Consider the following 15,055-nt stretch of genomic DNA (forward strand, 5'->3'; position numbering starts at 1 on the left):
AATTAAAAAAAAAAAAAAAAAAAATGAAAGAATAAAAAGACACATTCCTTCCTCTGGTACACCAACCATGCATAACATGACTCTACCCTTAGTCTTGCCCAGCCATTTAGGTCTCATTACTGTGCCCTGCCTCTGACTCTCCTCCATTACATTTGTGGTCAAACCCCAGTGCTCTAGGCAGTTTGCAATAGTTTAAAACTAAATAAAAAAATCTCTTTTTTCAACTAAAACTTGAGCATTATAGCACTCCATGCAAGAAGAGTATAAACTGAAGCAACTCATATTTTAGTTAGAAAAAGAAATCATCTAAAGTGTAGCAAACTGCATGTTACAAATGTAGCAAGTGGTTACTACAATATATACCCTGCCTGCATGGAGCACTACAGCACTAAGGTTTTAGTTAAAAATGACAAGTTTTTTTTTTTTACTTTTAAGGTGTAGCAAACTGCTTGCTGCAATGTAGAAAACAGTTGGTGTAGTTTAGACTACACACACAGTGCTACAATGCTTAGGTTTGCCCATCAATGCAATACCAGCTTTTAAAAGCATTAGAGATTGAGATCGAATGATTGCACCCCCCAACACTTTGTGCTTGGGGCAGTTGCCTTTCTTGTCCAACCCTAGCTACATTGATATGGATCACCCATATGTTTATAAACTGGTTTTGAAGAGTGCTAAAGAAATACTCTGCTTGATACATAAGGGTGCAGCCTATTTCATGGGTTAAGTACCTTTTGTGGCACTTGCGTTTTTGATGTGGTAGCATAGGTTTAGGTCTCTAAAGCAGGTAGTTTACTTTAACAATGATTCTGATTTATTGAAGGAGTTCACAGGCTGCTGGCTCATTCATAACAAAGAAGGACAATCAGTGATCATTCAGAGAGAGACATATCTTTTAATCTGTCAAAGAAGCTAAAGGTACTGAGATTCACGATCACTTTGGTGAGGAAATATTGAGGTTTCTCATGTTGGTTTTGGGCTTAGGGTAGTGCATGTCTAAGATGGCACTGTATTCAGTGATGAGATTAATAAAGGAAGAATAAAGTGGGACTATAACTTCTCTGCATCTTGATGAAATACCATAAAAAAGTGTAACAGGTAATAGGATTATCAAACCTCAACACAGATATGGTAGTCAACTGAAAGTGTTTCCAACAAAGGTTGCTAATTTCCTCATGGTGGAGTAAGCTATAAGGTGAACATTAACTATATGTAAGCAGATGTAATAGTAGAGTTAACCAAAAAATATATATATATAGATAGATAGATATATCGCATGTCTTGGTATTGAGAGTAATTCTATAATTAACACATAAAGCATTGTTTTACCAACTCTGGCTGGAGAATTTAAGTATCATAATGTAACTTTATAAAAGCTCTCAGTCTGTACTTAGCAGTAAATTTGGCTAGTCATAGCCCATTGATATAAGATTTCACACCAGGAAGTAAATACCAAAGAGAAGGGGGCCCAGGAAGCCATCTTGTGAGACAACATTGATAATGTTTTTCTGTCTAGGACAAATACACCAGTCATTAATGTTATAGATTCTGTCAGATACCTAGTAACCTATCCAGTGAAATATGTATGGGGCAATACTGAGTTAGGAGAGTTTATCAGTAGTCCCAGCATGTGAGAAGTCAAAGGCTTATCCTCCATGCTCCACTTTTATTTATCATGTGGGCTAACCCTAACCCTACCTCTCCCTGCCCATGCACATTAACTTATAATAACCCTTTCCCCTAATAATAACACAACACAAGACACATCACCCTTCTCATACAACAGCATATACACACACACATGCACACCAGTAAGACTATCCCTTTACCTAGCCCTTACTCTAACTCTATCCTCTAAACACTCATACACATGGTCCCTTCCCTAATGCTGAAACTTTTACTATATCCAAAAGTTGTGGTATTTACACAAACAGCCATAACCCCAAGCAGATCATATCAACAATGAAAAATAATTCACCATCATACCTCTCAACTGTCCCTGATTTTCAGGGATGTCCCTGATTTTGACTCAAATTTTAGCTCTGTCCCTCTTAATCCCTCCTAAAACTAGTGCCTTTTGGAGGAAAGGTGGTGAATTACTGTCAAAGGAAAAAAACTTCAAAGACCAATACACGTAAGGTTCAGATAAGGCACATTTAATAACTTGCTGCAAAGAGACAAAAACATGCAAATACAGGATTTTGCCTAACTACTAACAGAAAGTATGCTATTCTTATACTGTTCTACAAGGCACTGCCTTCTGTGGTTGATGTAATCAAACACAACTTTCAGTATTGTTCTACAGCAGATGTTACTCAGATTTTCTGCTGACATGACTGGATTTATGAAAAACATTTTGAGAAAAACAACCTGGCCTTGGTGGGCTCTAGCCCATTACAAGCTTCTATTGTGTAGTTCTAATACATGTGTTACATTTCAAGGTACTTTTCTAGCTCAGACATAAGCAAGTGCTGATTGCAGTTCATATTTTCAATCAGTCTTTGTTCTGGTTATCTATAGCTCCTGCAGCTGTGTATTTTCTCACAGCACAAGCAAAACTCCTTGTCTAGGTCTCATACATCTATTCATTATTTTCCTGACACAAGCAGAAATTATCTGCTTTCCTGTAAATTGCCAAAGCATAAGCAAAGATTATAGCTGCACATATTTCATGACAATACAAGGTTAAAAAGCTTCTGCAATTCGTACAGATTTTATGCAGTGTGAAATAGAATAAATGTATTAACCCTTTTCAAGCCTTAAATGCACTAAGCATATTACTAATACATACACTAATACATATTTTTCTGACATTTCCCCCCTTTTAATACTTGTATTCTACTTTCAAAATAAGCATAAACACTTTTTTCTTCTCCTAACCTCTTCCCACTTAGGATTTGCAGTTAAGAGAGTCATTCAATTTAAACTTATGAAAGCATTTTCAATCTTTTAACAGTTTTTCAAACTCAGTACTTTGATATAAGGTTTCAGAAACTGACATGTCTATAAAGTCTTTAATCAGTCTTTTCATGCAGGGGATGCCACAGCAAACACATACTCCCAGTAGGATCATTCCTACATAAATAGCAATTAGAATGTTCATTAGGATAGTGCCCCACCCCCCAAACCATTTCTGGAAAAAGTCCGTCAGTGGGTTTGGTCCTGGTTTGGTCATGGCCGACACTTGCTGACTTACCTCAAGGTGATTGTCTATCTCGTGTTTATGGTCAGGAATATATGAACAGCACTCCTCCTGGATTAAAGCGCAAGTACCACCTCTCACCGCTAGGGTGAAGTCAAGAGCCATGCGGTTTTGAAGCACTACAGTTCTCATGGCATTCAGTTCATCAGTCACCAATTCGAGAGCAAAAAAGTTGCATTACTCATTACTTCAAGAAGCTTAGACAGTTTTCTCAGCTCCCAGATCGATTTTGTTGCTCCGTATGCTGGTAATATGCCTGCCCACGATATAACAGTATCGCTCAAGTCCATGTGTGTCAGTCCATCACCTGTAGAATGATGGTTTTTCCAGCGCGCATTGATTTGCCCCACTGGATTTACAGGTTTCTTGATGGGGTTCTTGTTGATCTCTCGGACATTCTGAGTTTTTTTCTCGAGGCAAAACTGCAGTGTGTCGTATGGCCAGAACCAGGTAGCCTGAAAAACAACTGCCAGACCAATTCTCAGGTAACCACTTGTATGCCGTTTTGCCACATACAAAATAAAAAACCTCTACTTTAGTAGTAACTTTACTATGAATATTCACTTGTCCTGCATGAAACATTTTTCTATCAATTATAGACAGTTGTTTATAGAGAACAGAATTATGTTTTACTTCATCAATTGTTTTTTGCATCAATTCAAGAAATGAATTATAGTTTGTATTACAATAAGAACCTGCATTGTTAGCTTTAGTGTAACATTTATAAGGAACAGTCACATTGCAATTGTTCCAACCCACCTGAACAGTATCATTTTTATAAAAATACACAGTTCCCTTTTGTGGAATAGACAAGTGCAATGCTATTTTATCTTGTGATGTAATGGTTGAGGTATCAAAAATCAAGTTTTCCCAGGTCTGATTGACCCCTAGGGGGACTACAGTCATTAATAACCCCCCCGTATGCTGTCAGCAAAGCTGGGAAAATCCAGCAATTCGAAACATTGAAAGTCTCAGCATACACATATTTAATTGCCTGTTAAGTGTTGAAGTTTGGGTGTCAGTCTATGAGTAACGCTTCACGTTTATTCAGTTCAGTTTGTGTGGCTGGAAAAAGGAATGGCCACAACAAAAAGATTATTGTCACTAGTACAGTTAACAGGATGATTATGCAATACTTCTGAGGAAATGGTTGTTCTGCATTCCTGTTTTTTCTGGATTCTATCATTTTTGCTCTTGACATGTGACAAGATTTTTGTCTAGTTCAAAGTTCTTAACTAGTTTGCAGTGCATCAGGTGGATCCACGAGGCACGCTCTGCAATCTTGCCTGCAGTGGGTGTCGACAGAAGCAGTTGATATGGACCTTCCCACTTTGGTGACGTCCAGTTCTTTTTCTTTATTGTCTTCACCCACACCCAGGTTTCCGGATCCACTGCCACTTCTGCTGGTCTGGTTTGTTCTTTATCTGAAACAGAATTTGACTGCAACAGATGTTTAGAATTCAACAAATTTCTCATATACTCCTCTAGTGTACAGTCGGCTTCCTGGTCTGCGGGCATGAGAAGTTTCCACTTAGGTATATAATAAGCCCTTCCAAATAGTTTCTCAAAAGGAGTCAATCCTTTTGCATTCAGAACAGTTCTCATGCTCAACAGTGCCAGGAGCAGACAGTACACCCAATTTCTCTTTGTTTCCTCTATTAACTTTCTTAGCTTACTCTTTAAAATCCCATTATGCCTCTCAACTAAACCTGCAGATTGCGGATGATATGCACAATGATTCTTTAAAGAAATACCAAAATGCTTACTTAGCTGTTGTATGGTTTGGTTTACAAAGTGTGTACCGTTGTCACTATAGATCCTTTCTGGAATGCCAAATCTAGGCATGATTTCTTTAACGAGGATTTTCGCTACGGTTGCTGCATCTGGATTTTTAGTCGGAAAGGCTTCCACCCATCTGGAAGACATATCTATAATGACAAGACAATACTTCTTATTTTCACATTTGTTCAATTCTATGAAATCCATACAGATAGTATGAAACGGATACGGTGGTGTAGGGAAACTCCCTTGCTTGGGCTTTAACGCCCCTTGTGCATGATGTTTGTTACAAACGTGGCACATTAAACAAAATTTTTTAGAATAGTTTAAGAATCCATATGTCGTGAACACTCAGTTCACCATCTGTACCATCCCCCCTGTTGAGACATGGCATTGCCCATGGCTCAACAAAGCTGCATATCTAAACAAATTAGATGGCAATATCATAAGAACAGGCTCACGGATGTCACTCAGATAGGATTTATTAACCACAAACAAAATAAAATAAATTGTAAAAGAAACTCAGCGAAAATGAATATAGTACTTAGCGCTTTCACCCTGTAAAACAAAAGGGCATCTTCAGAGTACTAATACAAATTTGAGCGTTCTACATTTAAATAAAAGCCAATATCCAATGTCATCTCTGGTTGGTTGTGCAATTAACAAGGAACAATTAGAAAATTAAAAATATATACATCATTTCAATGTGCATCAGTGTAACTGTATATAAAACAATATATCAACTAATGTTAACTTGAGATTTTAGTTTTAAAATACTAGATATCGAGATGTGATCATTAATACCTGGAAATGAACCTGCATTTAGTCTCAACTGCCAAATACATTCTCTGGCTTCCAATAAAACATTAAAGTTACCTCCTTTGTGAGTTTCTGTGGATACTCTATCTATGACAAAGAATATGACTCTCTTAAAATTGTGACATTTAGTGCTGTGAACATATAAGGAATTCACAATTCTTTTGTTTTTAATGTCTCTATTGTGTTCAAGTTATTTAATACAACACAAAGTTATACAAAACATCCCAACAATACAAAGAATTTTTATAAATATTTTTACATAAATTATTAGTTTTTATATAAGAGATATTTATTACATTTTCTAATTATTTACGATAATAGTACATATTTATTTATATTTATATTTATATATTTATATATTTACACACATATATTCATTAATTCTGCAGTATTTACATAAATAAGGGTTATTGAGGACAAACTAATAGAAAGTGTTATTCAGTTTAGATTTATTATAAACACATCCCTGTTTATGTAATATATATTATATATATTTTTATGTATTTCAATGTTTTATAGTACAAAATCAATGGTGAAACCTCTTAGTCTGTTCAATTCTCTATTCTGTTTATATGTATGATTTATTTATTATTTGTATGTGTACATTGATATGAATGTTGGTTGCTTTATTAGTTATTACTACAGGTTGAGTGATTACTTTAGGTGTAGTGAGGTAACACATGGTATGACAACCAGACAAAAAATGTTAACATTAGTTGATATATTGTTTTATATACAGTTACACTGATGCACGTTGAAATGATGCATATATTTTTAGTTTTCTGATTGTTCCTTGTTAATTGCACAACCAACCAGAGATGACATTGGATACTGGCTTTTATTTAAATGTAGAACACTCAAATGTGTATTAGTACTCTGAAGATGCCCTTTTGTTTTACAGTGTGAAAGCACTAAGTACTATATTCATTTTCGCTGAGTTTCTTTTACAATTTATTTTATTTTGTGTGTGGTTAATAAATCCTATCTGAGTGACATCCGTGAGCCTGTTCTTATGTTTTAACAGTTTGCTTAGTTACGTTGGTTTTCTAGATGGCAATATCGTTTTCCCTTCTTTAGAGATGTACAGCCCCTTTTCGAGAATAGCTCCTCGTCTTACCCATCTTTGTTTTTCAGCCTGCGTAGTAAGTGTCTGCATTGTTTTTAACATTTCTAAGTCTAAAATCTCAGAGGGTTGTAATTCCTCATTCAAAAGAAATACTTCTGAAGCTGCCTGTTTTGCAGCTGTATCAGCTCTTGCATTACCTTTTGAAATCCTATCCTGTCGCTTGGTATGAGCTGTGCATTTACAAATAGCTACTTTCTGAGGTAACTGAATAGATTCTAAAAGATCTAAAATAAACTGTGCATGATTGATTGGTTTGCCAGTAGATGTTATCATTCCTTGATTTTTCCACTGTTGCGCAAAAACATGTACAGTAGAAAAAGCGTACTGGCTGTCAGTAAAAATGTTCACATATTTACCCTTTGCTAAGATACATGCCCGTGTCAAGGCAATCAATTCTGCTGCCTGTGCAGATAAATTGTGTGGTAAAGGTTTCGCTTCTATAATTTCAGTATCAGAAACTACTGCATATCCTACTAGGTTCTGTCCTGCAGGACCCCTTTTGCACGAGCCATCCACGTAGTATGTTACCTCGGCATCATCCAAGGGAACATCCATGAGATCTTTTCTAGGCAGAGTCTTTTGCTCAATCACCTGCAGGCAGCTGTGTGGTGTGTCATCTGCAGGGGTTGGGAGCAAGGTAGAAGGGATCAAAGTCGTGCATCGTTCAATTGTCATATGAGGTTGGCTCAACAATATAGTCATACTTGAAAGATGCCTAGCAGGGGAAAGATATGCTACCTTCTCTTGCAGTAAAATAATCGCCACTGCATGAGGCACTCTCAAAGTGAGAGGGTGGAATAAAACTACTGAGGCCGAAGCCTGTACTGCCATTGCAGCTGCAACTACTGCTTGTACACAGTGGGGTAAAGACCATGCCACTGGGTCTAGCTGTGATGAATAATAAGCAATAGGGCGTTGCTTGTCCCCATGCTGCTGTGTTAACACTGATGTCATATATTCTTGCTTACAATCTACAGTTTGGAAAAAATGTTTATGATAGTTTGGTAATCCTAAAACTAATGAGGACGCTATTAACTGTTTCAGTTTGCAGAAAGCAGATTCTGCTTCTGGTGTCCATTGTAACAAATCCTGTGCTGCCATAGGCTTTTTTATATATCAGGTTAGTCAGCGGTGCAGATTCCAAAGCATAGTTTGGAATCCAGCTCCGGCAAAAATTAGTCGTACCCAGGAAGGACATCATTTCCTTTTTAGTAGTGGGCTTTGGTGCTTGCAAAATCGCTATTTTTCTGTCCTCATCTAATGTCCTACCCTCTTTGGATATTACATATCCTAGGTATTTAACTTGTTTTTTCCAGAGCTGCAGTTTATTTTTGTTTACTTTATGTCCTTCAGTGGCTAAAAATTGTAATAGCGCTATGGTATCTTCTTTGCAATCTTGCTGGGTGGGGGCAGCCAGCAGGATATCATCAACATAAAGTAAAATCTGACTGCCTCTTGGTGGGGTAAATCCCGCCAAATTGCTTGCCATTTCTTGTGAGACCTTCACAATATCCCTGTGGTAGTCGCGTATATGTATACCTTTTCCCCTGAAATGTGAGTGCAAACCAAGATTGGCTGTCAGGGTGTATCGGTATCGAAAAGAAAGCATTGCTGATATCTACCACAGAAAAATATTTCTGTTGAGGTTTTAAATCATTCAACAGGGTGTGTGGGTCTGGCACTGTAGGTGCCCTTGGTATTACTGCGTCATTTACAGCTTGTAAATCTTGGACCATACACCATTCTCCATTCACTTTCTTAACAGGAAATAAGGGTGTGTTACATGGTGAATCAGGAGATTCCACCAGCACCCCTTCCCTAAGTAAAGCTGCTATAATAGGTGTGATTCCTACCTCTGCATCTTTTCTTAAGGGATACTGTCTTTTCTGTGGTCTAAATGCTGACTTTGGCGTGATAGTAACTGGTCCCGCTGTATGAGTAAGTCCTACATCTGATTTTCCTGTTAACCAAAGAGTTTCTGGTATATTCTGTAAGGCATTCTCTTCCTCTTTTAATAGGAGTGCTAATCAGCTGTCCTTGCTAGACTGCAAGTGCACGGCTGGGTGGGTCTGAGTTATCCAATTCAACTTCTGCATTTGTATTCCCTGTTCTGACAGTTCTAACTCTGTCTGCTTTTCCCATCTCGTGACTTTTTCTCCTAAGTCTACCCGTTTTACATTCTTGTCCTTAGTTAAGCTAACATGTGGTAATCGATTAGATTTATAGAGTGCAAAGAACTCCTGGGGCAATGAACAGCTGGCTACACTGTTCTCTTCCATGTCCCAGTACAGATTTTGTAATATCAATCTGTTTGCACGGTTTCTAAACAATTCTTGCTCATATTCCTTATCAGGTCCTGGTGTGTTACAATAATACAGAGTACAGTGCAACAAATGTTGTTTATTAATGTCAAGGGAGGGGAACTTGCTGATGGCTATGTTCATCAACTCTTCGGTCACTGGCCCTGGACCAGTCGTAACCAAGTCCTGGCTGTACCAATAGAACATTTCACCCTCCGATTGCACTGCAAAGGTATCAATTTGTCACTGTGCTTCCATACCCTGCATAGTCGGAACTACTGCTATACCAAATAGCTGCATAAGGTCTCTGCCCAAGAGGTTTACTGGACATTTTGCGGAAACAACAATTTTGCTTCTCTGGGTCAATCCTGAAACAGGATCAGTTATTGCAATATTATGGGAGAGGGGCTCCAACTACAGCTGTCCATTAGCTGCTTTCACTAGTATGTAATCAGGTGACTCTGAATTCTCTGGCAGTTTGGAGGGATGTATCAGGGTCCGTGATGCCCCTGAGTCACACAAGAATTTGACTTCCCTCCCTTCCACCAAGAGCGTAACTTCTGGTTTTGTGTCTGCTAAATAGAGCTCTAAGCTCAATAAAGCTAAATCCAATATTTCATTTTCTTCACTATCCGTAACTTCCTGCACTTCCTCTATTTCTTCTGTCACATCCTCTACTCCTTTCTCTGCTATCCCCTTCTAGTGATTCTTGACTATCATATAGTCAGTCCTCGCCCTCCTTGTCTTCCGTGGTTGCCTTCTTGTTTTTCTTGCAATCTCTTGCCAAGTGTCCCTTTTTACAGCATTTAAAACATTCACCCATTTTCTTTCACCCTTCAAAGTCCTCTGATCACTGATCAGATTGTTTATTTCCCTGGGCATTTCTCTTGCCCTTTTTCCCGGACTGTACTACACAAACTTCTGCTCCATCTTCTACAGAAAATACTTGGGCTTTCGTTTTCTTTTTGCTATTAAAATGCCTTTCGGCATGCCTAGCATATTCAAGTAATGACTATAACTTGCTTGTACGATGATCTACCATGTGCTTTGTAATAAAACTGCTTATGGGTGCAATGCTGCCTTTCAAAAATGCATTCTTTAACTGCTGCTCATATGGGGAATCTTGTGTCTGATCTTCAGGAACCTGCATTCCACAATGGTTATTAAAACATTCTAACAGTCTGGCATAATATCTGTCAATAGTTTCACCTTCTTGTTGGATGCATTGATTAATGCAAGTCCAGTCTGCCCTAGGCTTCCATTTCTCAGAGATTCGGTCTGTAAGACCTTTCACTCTGTTGTCTAGCTCTGCGCTGCTATGTGGGAGGGGTCTGAGCGCAGCGTCACGGGGATTCCAATTGCCACTAATCATGTGCCAATCTGGTCCCACAATTTGTCTTACTACTTTTTCTACCTCTTCTATGTTTAAATTATAACTTAGCCTCATTCCTTGTAAATCTTCTAAGAACCTTCTGAAATTAACTTTTGGATGGGGAATTCCCTCAGTAGCTTTCCGGATATCTTCCGGAGTCCAGGGTCTATACACTAGAATAGTTGGGTCCTGACCTTCTTGCCTTGCCTGAGGATTAGGTACTTCTATAAGTGGGCATATTTGTTCTTCACTCATAGATCGTGAATTCCTACCCATTTGATATAATTTAATGTCCCCTTTTGAGTTACCTGCCCGTGTTTGAGACCTGGTCTCGATGGGATCTCTAATAAACAGTTTTGCTTTTGTAATGCCTCTTTTTTCAGTGACAGCAGGATATTGTGGGGGTGGACTAACCTGTTCACGTGCTTCATATTCTGGTAAAGGAGGCGGAGGGGCCGATGCTATTACTAAGTTATTGTCCTCCTTATCTAAAAACATTGCTTTTGATTTATTATTCTTTTGTTCCCTACGGTTTACCTCCTCAATCCACCTGTGTGCCTGAGGAATTCCTAATTGGCGCTGCTTTTTTACCCGACCTTTAGAATTGGTTTTAAGCTGTTTGACAAGTTTGATAAGTGAGGATTTTTCTAATTACCATCAAATTCATACTTATTAACCCACTTTGAGTAGTATTTAATATTATCAGCATGCTGTGACTGCATGTATTTTGCATCTTCAGTTAACGGCAGATTTTGGGGTCTTTTTGTGCAATTATTACCCATTTTATTCTACCCTTTTTAATCATTATGTAACTCCTTATTTTTAACGTGGTACCACAGATTTTGTTATAGTCTCTTCAGAATGACTGCCTACCTACTCTGTTTCCCTGATCTATGACAAGACAGTAATCTTTTCTGTCCCTGACTTGTAAACATACAGTCCTGACAAAAACAATACAAATCTAGTCCCTGATCTAAAACAGAAAAAAAAGTAGATTCACCTTACCTGAGCCTTCGTGATTGATCACCTGGTTCGTGAAAAACCCGTCCTTCAGTCGCAGATCAGAAAGCAGCTGGCCTCTTTTGCATGACAATTCAGTCGGAGGGCTTTTCAAAATAAGAAGAACTGATGTGGTTTCTTCCCCGTACGGTTTCAAGCCACCTGGCCTGTCTGATCTGAGGCGAAGTGAGGGCTTCCGGCTCAAAGGACCAATCTGTCAAAGGAAAAACTTCAAAGACCAATACAAGTAAGGTTCAGATAAGGCACATTTAATAACTTGCTGCAAGGAGACAAAAACATGCAAATACAGGATTTTGCCTTACTACTAACAGAAAGTATGCTATTCTTATACTGTTCTACAAGGCATTACCTTCTGTGGTTGATGTAATCAAACACAACTTTCAGTATTGTTCTACAGCAGATGTTACTCAGATTTTCTGCTGACCTGACTGGATTTATGAAAAACATTTTGAGAAAAACAATCTGGCCTTGGTGGGCTCTAGCCTGTTACAAGCTTCTATTGTGTAGTTCTAATACATGTGTTACATTTCAAGGTACTTTTCTAGCTCAGACGTAAGCAAGTGCAGATTGCAGTTCATATTTTCAAGCAGTCTTTGTTCTGGTTATCTATAGCTCCTGCAGCTGTGTATTTTCTCACAGCACAAGTGGAGCTCCTTGTCTAGGTCTTATACATCTATTCATTATTTTCCTGACACAAGCAGAAATTATCTGCTTTCCTGTAAATTGCCAAAGCATAAGCAAAGATTATAGCAGCACATATTTCATGACAATATAAGGTTAGAAAGCTTCTGCAATTCGTACAGATTTTATGCAGTGTGAAATAGAATAAATGTGTTAACCCTTTTCAAGCCTTAAATGCACTAAGCATATTACTAATACATACACTAATACATATTTTTCTGACAATTACACTTAATGAATAATGACAATAATTAAGAGTTATAGACTTCCTTTACTTCAGAAAATGTGTATTAATTCATATGCTCTGATTCTGTCAATGTTTCGAGTTAGTAGCACTATTATTTTAAAAGTGTCCCTGATTGTCCCTGATTTTTTCTTGACTTGTCCCTGATTCTGTTGAAATTTGTCCCTGACTGGTTGAGAGGTCTGTTCACCATTACAACATCCAGTGAACCCTTCACTTGAGAAAACAAATGTTTGGCATAAAACCACAGTAGTATATTTTGTCAATCAAGTCAACATATGACACAATGAAATGGAACCATTTCTCTTTCTCTCTCTCTCTATATATATATATATATATATATATATATATATATATATATATACTATATAGTGGGAAACATCACTTCTAATTTAGTCAACAGCTATTTTGTTGACAATGTTTACAGTGGAAAGTGATTGCTATAGTAGTAAGGTTGTGGAATATGTTCTTTCCCTGGTATTCTGTTTTTTGTTTTTCAGTTACTTGTGGTCAGTGTCAAGGATATCAACACTGATGCATTTTGACATTAACCAGTACACCTACACATGCGCGACACACACACACACACACACACACACACACACACACATACACACATATATAATTATATATTCCTGAGTATGCTTAATAATAGTGGCTCAGATAGTAAACACCATAATACTGATACTATTTAATACCCACATGTAAAAATCCTGAACAAACAATACTGACAAAAATAAGTATAGCATTGGACATTGTCTGAACAGAGGTAATGTTAGGGAAAGATTTTTCAGAAAGATGAGATACAGGGTTGGGGTTAGGGGCAGGGAAAAGGGTTAAGGTAAACATACATGTATAAGTATGGGCAAGGGGGGGGGGGGTTCATGAATTCACTCATTTTTTTTCTGCTACTTCTATGTTCATAAAAGTTACTTCCAGAAAAATCTCAGCTTGTGTTTTCTTGGGACCTGTAATATACCCAGAAATGAAGCCCAGTACACTCAGAATATAATCCTAAGCAAACAGTCTGTTAATAGTTGTGCCAGAAATTTTCAAAACTCATAGCTGTGGTTGCACCATGTGTAATACAGCCACATCTTTCCCTTTTGTTAGTGTATATATGTGTGTACAGTATGTATGTATGTATGTATGTATTTATGTATGTATATATGTGTGTATTGGGTAATTCCATTTGTTAATCAGGAAAGGCTGCAAACAAAGCCATTTGGGCAAAGCCAGTTTTATAAGAAAAAGACATCCAGGACTGCACCACCATTAATGTTTCTAAATCACAATATGAGTACATTTCCACAGAAGAATAACAAGAAAAGCACACCCAGGGATACACAACCATTAATGTTCATGAATCAAAGTATAAGTACTTTCCTACAGAACAATAGCAGAGCTTAACATAGTTTAGATATTAGCAAGCAACAGAATGAAGCAAATCATTGTGGGGTGAGAACTAATACAGGTGAGAGAACATGTTTCCATGGGTGTTGGAGTTAAAAATGTTGGTGCAGTGAGAACATTTTATCATGTATTGCAGCATAGAAAGTAACACAAAATATAGCTGCCATCATATGCAATCTGCTAAATAGAGGCCTTGAAAGGTAGCCATATGAAATGTCAGGACCTGTTAGACTGAGTCACAAAATATGGATACTGAATACTGAAAGAAAAGACTTACATATACCAAGTCCAAGATGCCACTTCCTTTTCTCCAAGGTATGCAATCTTGGACTTAGTATATATAAGTTCGGGGGAAGGGGTGCTTGCCCCCCACATGGGCCCCTCTGCAAAAAGAAGGTTTAAGGAAAAGAGAGATTTTCAAAATTCGCTCTTCTGCATATTTGTTTTTGTCTGTTTGTAAGCACTTGGTATTTCATGTGCTGACATTTCAATCAGGAGCCAATGTGGGATATTAATGTAGCGATTTGTTCTAAAGGGGTGATATTGTACAGCTATTGTTAACCAAAGCTAGTTAGTAGCCATTTATTTGCCTCCACTACTTGTGATCTCCAGATCTAATTCATGTCTCTCGATTTCAACCCAAATCATCTTATTTCTGCTATTCCAATCTGTCCACATAACACAAACCTAATGTTTACCTTTCTCATATTTTCTGTTATATGCCTGCAGTTAAATGTCTAAATTCTCACACCATGAGATTTTAATTTGAAGCTACTTGATATATGTGGCAATGTTATCTATAACTGCAAATGTATGTTAGGATATTAATAGTTACTGTATCTGAAAATATATTTATAAAACTGATGATTTCTTCTGTGATTGCATCAATATTTCTATCTTTAATGATTGTTGCAACTTTTCACTCCAGGCCTCCACTGTAAGAGGTAACTGATTTGCCCATGCAGATGAACCTAGTCAACAAATCCCAATTACTTAAGAAAGAAAGAAAGAACAAATTATGTGAGTTATTCCAGGAAAATCAACAATGCGAGCTAATCTATTTGCAATGGAAATGGACTAGCCAACATCTTGGAAGTAG

The sequence above is a fragment of the Protopterus annectens genome, chromosome 1.part2 (assembly GCF_019279795.1).
Source record: "Protopterus annectens isolate FY-2018-M chromosome 1.part2, PAN1.0, whole genome shotgun sequence".
Classification (NCBI taxonomy): domain Eukaryota; kingdom Metazoa; phylum Chordata; order Ceratodontiformes; family Protopteridae; genus Protopterus; species Protopterus annectens.